The 14,645-nt window shown below is 43.2% G+C and overlaps 1 protein-coding gene across 1 annotated transcript in view; it reads right to left on the reverse strand.

The window, feature by feature from the left end:
• LOC121176791 (astrocytic phosphoprotein PEA-15) overlaps positions 1-14,645 on the reverse strand; it is a 37,674-nt gene that overhangs the window by 16,135 nt on the left and 6,894 nt on the right. The window lies entirely within an intron of this gene.

Consider the following 14,645-nt stretch of genomic DNA (forward strand, 5'->3'; position numbering starts at 1 on the left):
GTGCTCAATGCCGCAGGAGCTAAAGCGATCCAACCTGCTTCTCTGCAGGTCTCCTGTCCAATAGCAAACAACAAACAGACGACCCCTGCGGACGGTGAACGAGGAGGAGGAGACACTGTCCAGTCACTGCAGGCATCACTGGCCCTCGCTGCACATCACCGTGAAACCGCTTTATCCACCACTGCTACACCTCGGCACCCTGCTGGGCTACTGAATGACACCATGCTGTCAGCATGCAGCTATGCCTCCTTTTTCATTTTTACTGAGGTGGTTGGGGGCAGTTAGAGTTTTGATTCTCTGTCTGTGCTTATTTTGGTTCCTGTTCAGTCTTCAGCAGTTGTTGCGAAACCTCTGTCTCTGGACTGTCCCTCCAGTACTGAAAAAATTGACTAAATGCTGCAATAAAAAGCACACAAGTTGTCTACACGGACGTGAGGGTGAAATTCTGTTGAAATTTTTATTATTAAGATGGATTGGTCACTGCATTTCTTTTGTATCTGCACTCCTGAATATTCCATCTGTCTAAGTAATTTCTGGACAATCACAGCTGGAGAAAATGATTTGCTTGTGGAGCTGCAGTGCATGCGTAGTCTGTCAGCTCCCAGCCCACAACCTGCTGACTTAAATCAGAGGGTCTGATGTATGCTTGACCTTGCTGCTCCCTTAGAGGAAACGAAGTCGGGTCTCAGTGGCTGCGCTCCGTTTGGCTGTGTGGTGTGATGCTTGTCATGTTGCAGAAAAGCAGTTTAAATGGCAAATCATGAGGCTGCAGGTATGATGCTGAATCACGGCAGCAGGTAGATGAATCTTTTTAGAGCTTCGTCTGAGAGCTTCACTGTAGCTGCTTATCTGGGTCCAAGTTGATGTTTTAGCAGGCTAAAAACATAACCCAGACATCCTCCTCTGCAGTCGCATACTTTCCCAGATGCCCGAACATCCTCAACTGGCTGCTTCCGACATGACGGAGCAGCAGCACACTCCAAGCTCCTAGGCCTGTTTGCATGAACCCAGACACGGCAAAGAAAACTCAACTCAACTGCGTGTATCTGTGGTCTCATTCTCTGAACGTCAGGCAGCAAATACCAATGACATGTAGCTAAGTCATCCAGGTTCCACGATCGTAATCTCTAGTGAACTATGCTTTAATGAGTAAGTAGGTTTAAAAAACTGAGGCTGTTTGAGGTGGGGCTACTTTTTCCTGTTTTATATACTTTAATAATTTTGCTGACAGGACTTCTAACATCTATCATGTATCAACATGTGAAATGGATTCAGTAATGGACATATTATGATTTATTCATATCAGCGAGGAGCTAACAGTTAGTCCACTGATGGTGAAGCACTCAGAGAGACTTTTTTTTTTATAAACAGATGTTCCATTTTGCAAAATGTGAGTTTAAGCGAGGTGGATTCTAAACGAAGATGACATTTATGTTGCTTGTACGGTATGTCGCTTTTTCACGGCTGAGCGTAGCGCTGCCATCTGGTACATGCATTCATACACATACACACTCAGCTCAAATTAAAAGACAATCTTGCAACCGAAAGGTCAGACACAGTGCTACAAGGCTGTGCCATCTAACCCCTCTCTGCACCCACATCATTCTCAATTAAAGCCCCCCACCTCTTCGTCTCAGTTTCCCCCTCTGTCATCAACACTCCACCACTACTTTTCACTTTTATTCTTCATAAGTCCTCTTTTAAACCTCCCGGCACAGGGCAGGCTTTGAAGCCGTCATCATCACAGGAGCATCTTGCTGCCGGGAAACATTAGAATTGATTTCTGACCAGTAATCTTACTTTGAAGTCTCCCTCGCAGTGAGCATTGCCTATGTACGCTTGCCAAATAAAACTCCTTGTGTAACACCATCTCTTCTGCCTGTTTCCCTCCTTCAGCTGATTTGTTCTCGCTTCCTCAACCTCTTTCTGCAAGTCCTGCTGTTTCTCTCTCAGATGTCCTGTTTGCTTTTGCATGCCATGGAAGAGTTTCCCTGCCCATTACCACAGGATTAACCCTTGTCCGGTCGGGTCAGGTCCCATTCACACCATGGGCCTGGACAGTGAAAAAAGGAATGATGAAGTGAAGAGGAGGGGCTGAGTGATACTGTGCTCAGGATTATGGGATGAGAGGGGGGGGGGGGGGGGGGGCAGATGAGGGAGAGGAAAGGGACAGAGAGAAAGGAGGAGGCTCGGTCCTTTTCCTTACAGACGGCCTCGTGTCCAATGAGGCAGCGAGTACTGCCAGCACTTATCAGTTCAAAAGCCCAGAGCGAGAGAGAGCAGGAGAGAGGGAGGGAGAGAAACGGAGGAAAGGAGGAAGCGCTAATCTGGGGAGAAGCAGTGAAGCGCCGGAGAATATAGGCCACTGGCCCATTTTTCATTGAGGAGAAAAGAAGATTTGCTGTGTATAAAAATAGTGCTTTTTATTTCAAATATCTTCGTCTTTTTTTTTAACAATCCATCAGTTTCATTTTTTAACAACTCTTTTCACTTTGATTTGACTCACCCTCTTTTGTTCTTTCACCTAAAGCCTTTTTTCAAACTTTCTACCTTCATTTAAGCAATCATCTGTGACATCTCAAATAAATAAATGTCAGTTTTTCTACTTTACTAATTTTTTACTACTTTACTTTATGTTTTGCATTAAAAGTTGGTCTTTGTCAGGAAGAGAAGTCTGATGGTGACCAAAAACATTAGGCCACCTTTTCTGGGAACCACAAACGTCTGTTCAACATTTCATGGAAATCCATCAGTTCAGATTCTCAAAAAAGGGAACAAGTGAACATAACAACAGGGTGAAATCAGCTCAGTTCAGAAGAAGGTGGCACCAACAAAATCAGCAACAGAAGATCCTGATCATGATCTTAAACACTGTGTAAAAGCTAACGTGGCTTTTACACACAATAAGGGAAATAAATGTAATCTAAGGCATTCTTCAGAGAATAAATTCTTTCATTAAATCGACTTGGTCAATCAAACCTTCAAACAATCCCATGTTCAACCTGAATAAAACATAATTATAAGCTGAAAGCAGAGCTGATTAAAGCTTTGTGCTTCTTGAAGAGGCTTAATGGTGGAACCCGCTGGTTTGTTGTTAAACCTGTTATTTGAAAAAACAAATTCAACAAGGCTTATTTTACAGCCTTTTCAATGATGAGGATTCGCTTTTTCATCTGGATCTGAATTTGCTGAAGTCCAAAGGGTCAGGTTAAGTACTTTTTAAACTTACTATCCAGGTTTTGGTTTTACTTTTGGTTTTATTTGCAAAGGTTTTGAGATATTCATCATACATATGTGAATGTAAAAATATATATTCACATATGCAATTACAATTATATGTAATTACAACCACATATATGTGATAACCTGTTTACACGTATGTTGTTATTTTCCTGCCTCTCATTTTTCTCTCAGCTATAGAAGAACAGCGTCGGTGAGGAGCTTGTGTGGGCAGCGGCAACAATCAATCCTCCCAAGTGACACACAAACACAAAAACACACACAGCACACTCACACACACTGTGGGCACCGTGTGGATATGTCCTGCATACAGATACCCCTTATTTTTTGGCACAAGCTTGCATGACGCCAGAGGGTAAAGGTCACCGAAAGAGAGAGAAAAACACCACGGGAGACTTTCAGCAACTTCGCCAAGTGAACACGGGAATAAATACAAAATGTGAAAATGTGAGTGTGAATGCATGTTCAGGAATGAAAAGAGTCCTGGGTTTGTTGCTCAGTAGCGGAAGGGATTGAGCAAAACGTGCTGTTCTACACGGACAGGGACTGATTCATTAGTAAAGCCAGATGCTTTCTTTCCTTCTCAAACACACATGTACGCTAACGCACATGCACACAGTATCACATCACTCAGCACACAGAACACAAGCAAGATAGCCTGAAAGAAAAAGTACAGATACATTTAGGGTTAATTAGCTGCTTTTGATCCAATAATAATAATAATAATAATAATAATAATATCTGTAAGAAATTAACCATTTATTTCCTCCAACAGTTCAGACAGATTGGAAAACAAAATATTTCAAGGAGCTGCAGACATTGTGTTGCGTGCCGTGGAGACCTGGCTGTGACTGACCGGCCGAGGCTTTACTTCCTGCTGTCACCATGGACACACTTCCTGGCCAAGGGTATAGGGCAGCGGAAAAAACAGCAGCCGCCAAAGGAGAGAGAGAGAGCAGAGAGAGAGAGAAGGGTGAGAAAGGGAGAGCAGAAGGGATCGAGGGAGGAAGGGGGGGGAGCAGCAGCTGGACTCGCCACCGCAAGTATAACTGGAGCTAATCCCTTCTGCTTTGTTCAACATTCCCTCTCCCTCTTCTAGCTCCCTCCCTCCAGGCTGAGCTTCATGGAGAGACATAGATGTTTTAGTCGCATGAACCAAACCTCGATTTCAGTGAGAACCCACTCACTTTGCTAAGAAAATAACACGTTTTTATATAGCTTCAAATGTTATCGGACACATATGTAGGCCAGAGTGGAATTTATAGCCCTCTGTAATGCGGAGAACACTTTGAATACCTCAAGGTCTGCACATCTGCACAAGGGCTGATCATGTCTTTCACTGTATGTATGGATAGCTGTATGAATGAATATGAGCAGCTACATGTACCAGACACGTGGACGAGTGCTGTGGTGTGAACAGAGAGAGGAGAGGAGAGAGAGAGAGAGAGAGAGAGAGAGAGAGAGAGAGTTACTCCATCCCCCGTCACTGGAGCTGCCTTCTGCTTAATCTAAATTCTAAATGGCAAACAGTTCATCGTGGCTGCAGGAAAAGACCAGATGGCAATGACTAAAACCAGAGAGAGAGAGAAAAAGAGAGAGAGAGACCAGATGTGGTGTGTAGAGATGCAGGAAGAGATTGGCTGCATGAAAGGAAGAGAAATAAAGAAGATTGACAAGGAGGAGATGAAGGTAAATGGGTTCGAGCATGAGGAGAAATGCCAGGAGTGAGTTACTGAACAGACACACACACACAGATACACACACACAGATACACACACAGTCCTTTGTACTTCCTGTAAGCAAACCAATGCCCTATTTATTCTGGGACAAACCCCACGACTCAGTGACCCCGCCGTGACAGCGGTCAGACCAAACGAGACAACGGCAGCGTGCAGTCACGCAACGAGCCGCCACGATCCCGAAACCACCGTCAGGTCTAATTCTCTAATCCATTAAAATCCCGCTTCCATGCGGCTAAGCTACTGTAAGCAAGTCAGTAACCTTCAGCACCTGATAAGTCGGCACAGTCAACAGTTCATTACAAGCTGTTTATGCTTCCAAGTAGTTTTAAGCTGCTGGTGTTGTTATTAGTAATGTCATTTCCTTTTGTTTTGATGGGAGCTCCTGTGCTCCTGAACTGAAACGAGCTCTGTGGCTAAATCTTTTCTAAACAGCCATAAAATATTATGTTCTAACCTGTGAACTCATAAACTACTCAGGCCTTTAACTGCACTTTGATTTTTATTAGCTCCCTAACAATCGGCGACCGAAGCATAACAGCATCTACAATCGGAAAAAAATAAATCTCAAAAATACAAAGTCCGTTTACTCGCCGTTTCTGGAGCTTTCAACCACGTCTCACTGTTTTCGTCAGCAGATGGATTCTGCTCATTTGTCGTGAAGATAACAATACCTGCTTTAAACAGTCCATCAGTATGACACATTAGGTAACTCACATTCCTCCTTTGAGAGTTGTACATGCTTAACACATTTTCATGCATCTCTTACAAATTGTGTTTATTTGCATTTGTCAGACTCTGCAAGAGATGAAGTGAGGAGTCATCAACTGCATCTGCTGATCCACTGCCTTCGCTTTAACTACCATCAACCATGGAGCATTGCATCATACATACTGCATGTTTCAGAGAGGATTATCTGACATAAGCCCCAATGGTAAGTAATCAGAGAACAGGTATAGCGCATCATCTAAGCACTAATCTGATAGCATTGTGGAGGAATGATATCATGTGTGGGCAGGATGTAGTCTGAGGCCTTGTACATTGTTCGGCCACGGGCTGACGAGTTAAGCTGTCTCCAGACGTCAGGCTTGATGACAGTCTATTGCATCATGCAGACTGAAGACACATCCCTTAACAGCGATAACATGATACAGATATTTGAGTTTGTGAGTTTTGCTAAAACATGACAAAATCTGACATCTGTGTTGGTCACATTCACTCATTTCCAATGCAAATATATTGATTTCAAGAATTGTCTGAAGTGTCACATTGTGTTAGAAGAGCTGTGGATCTTTTTTTTTTGTGACACTGTCAACTGTTTCACGAAAATACTCACAACAAGCAAATGGACTGGAAATAAGTGGAATCATCTCACCTCACTGCCTCGCTCACCTAATGGGATTTTAGGACTGAATACATGATTAAATGGAGATTTTAAATGTATAATTATCATTAATTAGCATCAGACACGACTCAGAATCATCTTGAGTCTCATGTATTGTGACAGTTTATGTTCACAACAGCAGACAGAAATGCTGTAGTGTGTCACAGCAGCGGTGGTAGGAGCCAAATACGAAGAATCATGGAAATGTATTTGTGTCGTCGATGCTTCATTAGCGTTTGGGCTTTACGGAAGATAAAAATATCTTTGTGCCTCTGGGAGGAGAGAGGATGAGGAGGGGAGGGGCTGAGTGTGTGTGCATGAATGTGTGTGGGGATGAAATGAGGATGCAAGAGTTTCTTTCTTTTTTTTTTTTGCGGTGAATGTGTGTGTTTCTGATCCGTTTGTGCGTTTGTGCACGAGCGACACTGCGGCGGCATCATCATTTTGAGTAAAACTTCCAGGCAAAATGTGACAAAAGGTGCAACTCATGAGCTGACGTCAGCCTCTCCAGACGCCCCGCTGTGAAGTCGAGTCAAAAATCTCTCTCCTCCTCGTATCTGCCTCCTTCACTCCGAAGCTCTTCCTCACTTCTTCTTGCTGCTCCTTCATCAAAACCAGGCTGCAGGCTTTTGTTGTCATGCATACAGGAATGCATGAAAATGTGTGAACTCTAGTTGGCGACCATGGGACCAAAAAAAAACAGTTTGGAGCTGAAAAGTCATCTAGCAACAAATTTACCACAAAGAGCAACATGCTGCGTGACTGACGCACCTTTCTCACCTGTTGACAGACGCTGGACTATTTCAGCCCTGGATTCCTGACGAACCAGCAAAATTCAGGCACAGCCTTTAAGTCCTGGTGTAAACCCATCTACAGTCAAAACCTTTTCAAAAAGCGAGTGAGAAGGCCAGGCAGACAGGTGGCCCGGTGGTCGAGCGGGAAAACTAACTAAGAGCCAGAAACATTCAGACACGGTCGGCCTGCAGGGAAACTCTGTCAGATGTTTTGATTGGTTGTCCAATAATCGAGAAAATCAGACAGGAGTCTGGCTGGTTTCTTGCGATGAGAGGATGACGTGTGTGGCTGTGCGTGTTTGTGTGTGTACAGGGGCCATGAACAGAGAATTAAAAAGACAAGCAGAGAAAAGCCTGAGGGAGAAGAGGAGGAGGACGCGGTGGATGAAGGATGAGGCGGTGCTGAGACATTAAACTCGTGCTGCCTGTTGCAGGATACGCTTTCAGTGAGCTCCGACTTGTGTTTAAGACAAGTTTACAACCCGTCTCCTGATGAGAAGATGAGAGCCAGATGGCAAAGCAGTCCCTCTAACAGCATCTTGTTTCCTCAAGGGGTTAAAGTTCACAGAATGAACTCATCATCTGAAGAAGAAAGAGGAGAAGAAGAACTAATACTGTCTACAGGAGGCAGAGCCGGAACATTAATTTTCAGCTAAGAAACTGATTAGCAGATTAGCAGTGCAGATAAATGGAGCAGAAGCAAACATCACAAACAGCATCATGAATAAGTGTAGTTTCCAAAATGCTGAACTTCTCCTTTAATGAACAGAAATAACATCATTAAAATGTGTTTTTTCTTCCAGGCATCTATTTACTTCTTTCTTTGAGGAGAGAAAGACATGTAACACTTCAGGTGACGTCAGTCCAGGCACAAACACACACCTCTCATTTTCTTTTCTCACATCCTCACAGTCTCCAACACCTTTTCTTCACTATCCAACGCCCCCCCCCCCCCCTGATAATTTACATCCTCCATTCACCCCCTGAACATCTCCTCCACCTCCACCCTTCCCTCTTGTTCACGCTTATCATCACATTTCTCCTTTTCCCATCATGCTGCTCACACAATCTCACACATTCTGTTCTTTCCTTATTTCCTTCTTCCAACATCTTCAACATCTTCCCATCTGTTGTCCATGAACCTGTCCCTCTGCCCTCTTGACACTGATGCTTTGCTTCAGTCTCTTTGACAGACAACATTTACATTCTGAGAATCAAAATTATGTAAACCAAGCCACTACGACCTATTTAACAAAGTGTGTTACTATTATTTTTGTCTAAATGTGAACAAACTCTAGTTGTTTGCCACTTTCAGGGTCATAGCCTTTTCTTGCTGAGAGTTAGAAGATCAATATCAGTCTCACGTCTGTACAGTAAATTTGAGAAAACAGCAGCCGGTTAGTTACAACACCAACACCTCCACCAACGCGTACAGCACACCCTCTCTCTTCCTCTTTGTCTGTCTCTCAGCAATATGCAAACAAAGGCAGTGAAACAAGCACAGAGGCCAAGTGACACACACACACACACACACTGGGTCAAAATTACGCAGACATGCAAAGCAATGCTGATAAAAGGCCCACTCTGACTTTGATGGTGCAGGGTTTGTTTCCCACTCACTCTGCACACAGTACCTTTGCATAAATAAGTTAAAGTGGCTGACTGAACAAAAAAAGACAACAAAAAAAAATCAGTTCCTGTTTGGCTCCTGCCTGATCCCAGATGGACCAGTGGCTAGATGGAAAAATGCTGCTGGAGCATTTGGGCAAAGCTGGAAACACAGACAACAGAGAGGGAACAAAACACTCTTGCGTGTCACGTGTTTACAGATCACGTCAGTGGTCGGCTGCTTGAGGCAGTTTTCTCCAGCTAATACCCATCACTTCATCTCCTGCGTATTGTCACACTGTGTAGGTGTATTTGTATGTTGACAAGTCTGTGTCTGTATTTGACAGACACCTGCACAAACCCACATTCTCACCTTTTAAAGGCTGTTATCAGTGTGTGAACACTGTGCGTTCGACAACACGTTTGTCTCCCCTATTGTTGGCCTGTGGTACTTAATAGTGTGAAGCATATGCACGAGTGTTAGCTTGTGACTCTGCGTTTGTTGAGCCTGCCTATCACTGCCTTTGTAGCAGCTGCTGTTGCGCCTGTCACGGTGGAGCTGGAAAAATGCCGCACAGAAGGGATGAAGGTGTGGATCCAAACACATGCACATGTTTACTGAACTCATAAAGAGTTTTCACTGACCCCAGCACGTTAAGCTTAAAGTGATACTCCACCAAAATCAGTTTAAGTATCAATCACTTTCCCATCTGTGGGTCTGTGAGTTATACTACCTCTATCACCAACCGATCAAACCAATATACACAAACATGCACTTATCATTGTTTTGGGAACGTTAATAACACTGCATTTCTTTCTTTTGGAAAATGCCAAGTAAATTAAGTTCAGAAATCATTTCACATAGATACAAAGTCGCTCACAAACATGTGGACACACACACAAACACACACAGTTACACAGCAGGCCTTGGTCCGGATGCCGGCATTCTCCACAGTGATAATGGGGCTGTATCCCACTGTAATGCACAGTTCACTGAGGCTGGCTCCACTCCAGATGGAGAGGCAGCGAGGAAAAGGAACAGGATGCCATAACCTCGCCTCACACAGTGCACAAGAGCCACAGCTGCAGACACACACACTTACAGAGACACACACACAGGGATAAGCAGGCCAGAGCACCCACGCCTGCATCAGCCCACTTGAATGCTTGCATCTACAGAAAAGCAGATACACACATCTACTGTACATGTTTATATTAAACAGACGTGAGCATGCTCAGAAACACAGCGGCCGCTACATAAAAACACAACACGACTGGCCTCAGCACACACTGACATCACACATTTTACACACACTCTTTCACAAAGCACACTTCGTAAAGAGTGTCGCCTGTAATCATACCGCTCCACTGCCTGACAGGAGCACAAAGTAAAGGTGGCAACGGTGTTAAAAGTGGCGGAGGAGGAGAAACTGCCTTTTGTTGTGCAGAGGAGCCACGATGTGTGAGAGGATTTGTCGCCGAAAAGTAATAATGTTATTCCACCCTGTTCTGACCTGTTTAGATGAGGAAGCCAAAAAGCCTCCGTTTTCTTTAACAGAGCTGGTTCACTCCCTCAGAAGCACAGCAGGGGAGAAATGGTGGTCCTACCAAGATCCACACAAACAGGATTTTTTTTTCCTAATCTGCGATTAGTTATTTGTTTGAGGCAGCTTCTTCTTTTGCAGGCAAAATGCTGCAGTTTTTTTTTTTTTAAACTGTGATGATTTTGCGACGAATCTTCAAAAAGACATGAAAAACACTATTTCTAGGATGTTTTTGAAGTGGACAGTAGGCTTGTATTTTCAGAGTCTTCTCATGAACACACCTGACACTAAAAGGCTCTGCCAGACAAGCACAGATTCAGTATAAGACCTTGGGTTATGTAATAACAGTTCTGTGTCTCTTTGTCTCATTTTCTGCAGGACTTGAGAACTACAGGCTGCGGTTATCTGCATTCTTTCTTTTATCTGCTGTAATCTACTTCAACAACCTTCTTATCTAGTAGGATATTACACTACTGCGTTGTCAAAACACCATAAGAGTAAAGGTTTAACTGATTTGAGCTTATGAATGTCAGTATCAATGCTAATATTGTATGTCAGTACTTTATGGCAAATATTTTTTGTTGATATTCTGTATCTTAAAATCTAAATTGTCTTTGTCTTGTGTAATTCTCATGCTCTTCAAGTTTTTTTTCTCACCTTACAAAACCTTAATTATAATATTTTGTCATCTTTCAAATTTGGAGGATATAGTGCGTAAAAGTGTTATGATGTTGGAAACAATTAATCTAATCTTTATCTTGACTTGTCAGCATTTTAGGAAAAAGAAGAACGTGGGCAGAGTGTACATCTGTACACTGATCCTTAATCTACGGTAAATGCCACTATAGAAACACCAGAAGTGCTACAGCTCTGAATCTCAGGAGAAAAAAAGGGGGGAGGAAAGGTTGAGAAAAAGAGAGGAAGGACAGGAGTAAGGAAAGGAAGGAGGGCAGGATGAGGGGAAAGAGAGGAGGAAAGAGGGGTGGGGCGTCGTCTGAGTCATCGTCAGTTACAGCCATCATCTTAGCCGAAGGGGGAGATGAGACAAGACACACACACACACACACACACACACATATATACAGAGAGAGAGAGGAGAGGCAATCTTTAATGGCAGCTTCCCCTTCTCTTTCACTAAAGGGGGGACGTGGAGTCAAATGCTCAGGGACTGTGGGGAATGGCTATCTATATTGGAGCCATTGACCCCTCACACACACACACGCACACACACACGCACACACACACACACACACACACACACACACACATTGGTCATACTATAGTTTTAAGGACACTCAATGACACAACTAGTGTAGTCCCTGTTCGACATGTGCCCATCAGCCTGCTATAATCCAGCTCAGAACAGTGGTTTCAAACAAAAATGTGTCCACATAACCATAGAAAGACATACACACACAGACACACAAATGGGCTGGAGTCCCCACACAGTCCATTAGAGATTAAACAAGTTGTTCAGTCTATGTTTGAGACTCCAGGCGTGACTCAAAATTTCAGATTGCTCTGCCCGCTCGCCTGCCTCCTCCCTGCCTCGCTCTTTCTCTTCCACTCCACCTCTATTACTCTCACCGTCTCTCTTTGTATCGCTCGGCCCTCTCTATTGTTCCATTAGTGGATTGAGCACGCTGCTACCAGGGAGGAAGATGGCTGCAGTTCAGAGTAAATGAAACTCAGTCCATCACCCTGCATCTGGGGGACATGAGACATCTAACTGGTGTGCTTTACCTGCCTTCATCGCCTCCTCACATTATGGCTCTATTATGGATTTCTATAATAACACAACAGTAGATGAATTCACTGCAGGACTCCATGTGCAGTCTTGCTATTTCACCTCCACATTATTGAGGTAATAACTCACAGTTAAATGAGTGCTCTTGCTCACAAAATAGGACTATGGGGATATTTATGGTCATGTCTCACTTGCAACCTGTTGATTAACGTGAATAAATGCCAAAAGTGGTGTGAGACTGTAGAGGGGCACAAGAGTGAGCTAAATGCTAACATCACCACCAGCATACTAAACATTTTCAAAGTACTTTACATTACTAGCCAGACGGCAGTGTCATTAGCTTTCCAGGTATTTATTCATAAACCAAAGTGCTGGAAAAGCTGAAATTTGAACCAGATGGTGGCGCTATATGGTGAGCAAAGAGATACCAAATTGTGTTGATTTATCCTGAGAGGGGCATGAGTGTCTGATGGCAATACATCCAATGGCTGTAGAAACATTTAATGCAAAAATGTAAATCTGTAAAATGTTATATAAAGCATCATAACAGCAACAAGTGAAGAAGTATATAATCAGAAAAGATTGCCAATTAGCTCCTAAGTTACCAAACCATTTGCCTTAGCAACCAATAAAGTCTACAGCTCTGTCTCCGTAACGTAATTATCAGTATGGCTGAAATGTAACTTTCATCACTAAGATTGCTTGGATTCAATTACTGCTTATGTAATACAACCATCAAAGACCCATTTTTCTCCATTACACATCTTTGTTGTGCTCTTAATGTGAGACTCGATGCCGTCGAGGTCTTTAAAAAGGAACACAGCAGGGTTATTTATTGTTTCCCTCTCATTTTCTCATTCTGCCGATGCTTTCATTTATATCGTCCCTGTAAAAAAAATTCTGTCTGTGCTTTGCCCTTCCTGTTAATGCTGAAGTAAAATTGACCTTCCTGCTCGATGGTTCCCCGTCTATCCAAACGGTGCAGCGCTGTGATGACTAAGAGGGTTTTTGTAATAATGGAGTGCACATACATTAGCTTGTGAGCCAGTTAGTCTACTCAGATGCTAGAGCAACACATGGTCCGGAGGTCCTTCTGAACGCCAGCTGTATGGTCACAACAGCTGTGAACAATAAACGGGCAATTTTCATTTCTGTGCTGGTTCCGTTTGTAAACGGACTTTCTGACATTTTAAGTCCATTTACATAACGTCAACTTAGCGAGCTCATATTTAAAGTCACAGATTGCACCACCCCCTAGTGTTTGAATCAAGCATAACGCAATTTTTAATACAAATTCCATGCCATAAAATCTTCTGAAAGATGCTACTGTCACAACAAATTTACTTTATCTACTGGGCATGACGGAAGTGTTGCAACATTAACCTTAATGTTAAAATGAGTAGAATTTATATATAATCCGACTGTTTACTTTTACTGATAAAGTAAATTGTGGTGTAACCACATGAGCACATAACTGTCTTCTACTGGTGTCTTACCTCAGATAAACCTGTTATAGCAAATACCTGCAATTAAACAACTTTCCAGTCGACTTCCAGGATATCATCAAAGTGCCATTCCTTACATTTTAGGTAAACCAGCAGATTGCAAGATGTGTTTGACATGGACTCTGCTGAATGTAATTTAACTCACCAATGAGAAGATGTTCTAAAAATGTTGAATATTAAGTGCTGCGAAGAAAGCAGCAGATGTGGGACCAGACTGAAACCAAACAACAGCAAGGGCAGATGTGGCTCGTGGGCTGCTCGTTGCCCACCTCAGGTTGAGTTTCTCCACAAACCCTGTGAAAAGGTATTACATAAAAGCTTCTAGCTCCGACTTTGTGTAATGGTACAATGCATTAGTGCGAGCTGCAATACCTCGGGCACTAGGTGGGTACACAGGTCCCCAGAGGGTTACATAAACAACATACACAGAGCAAGTTTGACGCTTGCATCGCATTTTATCAGTTTGAGTTGAAGCGGAGGTACATGTTTGTGTGTGAGTGCGTGTGCTCTGTGATTTTTTTCAACTCTGTGGCAAGGAGGTTAACCTGATTCCTGAGGCGTTTTCAACCACACATACAGTACATGAACATACACACAATCCTGAACACACACACAAACACACACATTCACTGGAGAAGCGGATGGAGGTAATAACATTAAGGCAGGCAAAGACACATCCTGGGCATCCTGTATGGAGGAAAAACAAACAAACAAGAAACAGGAAATGCCAGAAAACAGGGTTTAAAAGTAAATTTGTAGCTACAGTGTGTAGTTCAGCAGCTTGTAATTCTTGTACAAATGATCCTTCGAGAAGTACATACAGAAAAAAATTTAGTCTTAACAACATTTAGCATGAAATAAAAACGACTGCGGCTTTGAATTACCTCAACGACGCAAGAGTCTCATCGAGGCACTCGTGGCTCATCAGAGCAACTGTTATAGACCCGTACTTTCCACCCACACCATGAGCTTCTTCATCATACACAAACATGCACACACACACACAAAGATCCATCATCATCCAAAGAGCAGATGAAGAAGCGCAAACACACCAGACCCCCCGGCGGGCACTGCCAGCTTCTCC

Source organism: Toxotes jaculatrix, chromosome 23 (genome assembly GCF_017976425.1).
Source record: "Toxotes jaculatrix isolate fToxJac2 chromosome 23, fToxJac2.pri, whole genome shotgun sequence".
NCBI classification, from domain to species: domain Eukaryota; kingdom Metazoa; phylum Chordata; class Actinopteri; family Toxotidae; genus Toxotes; species Toxotes jaculatrix.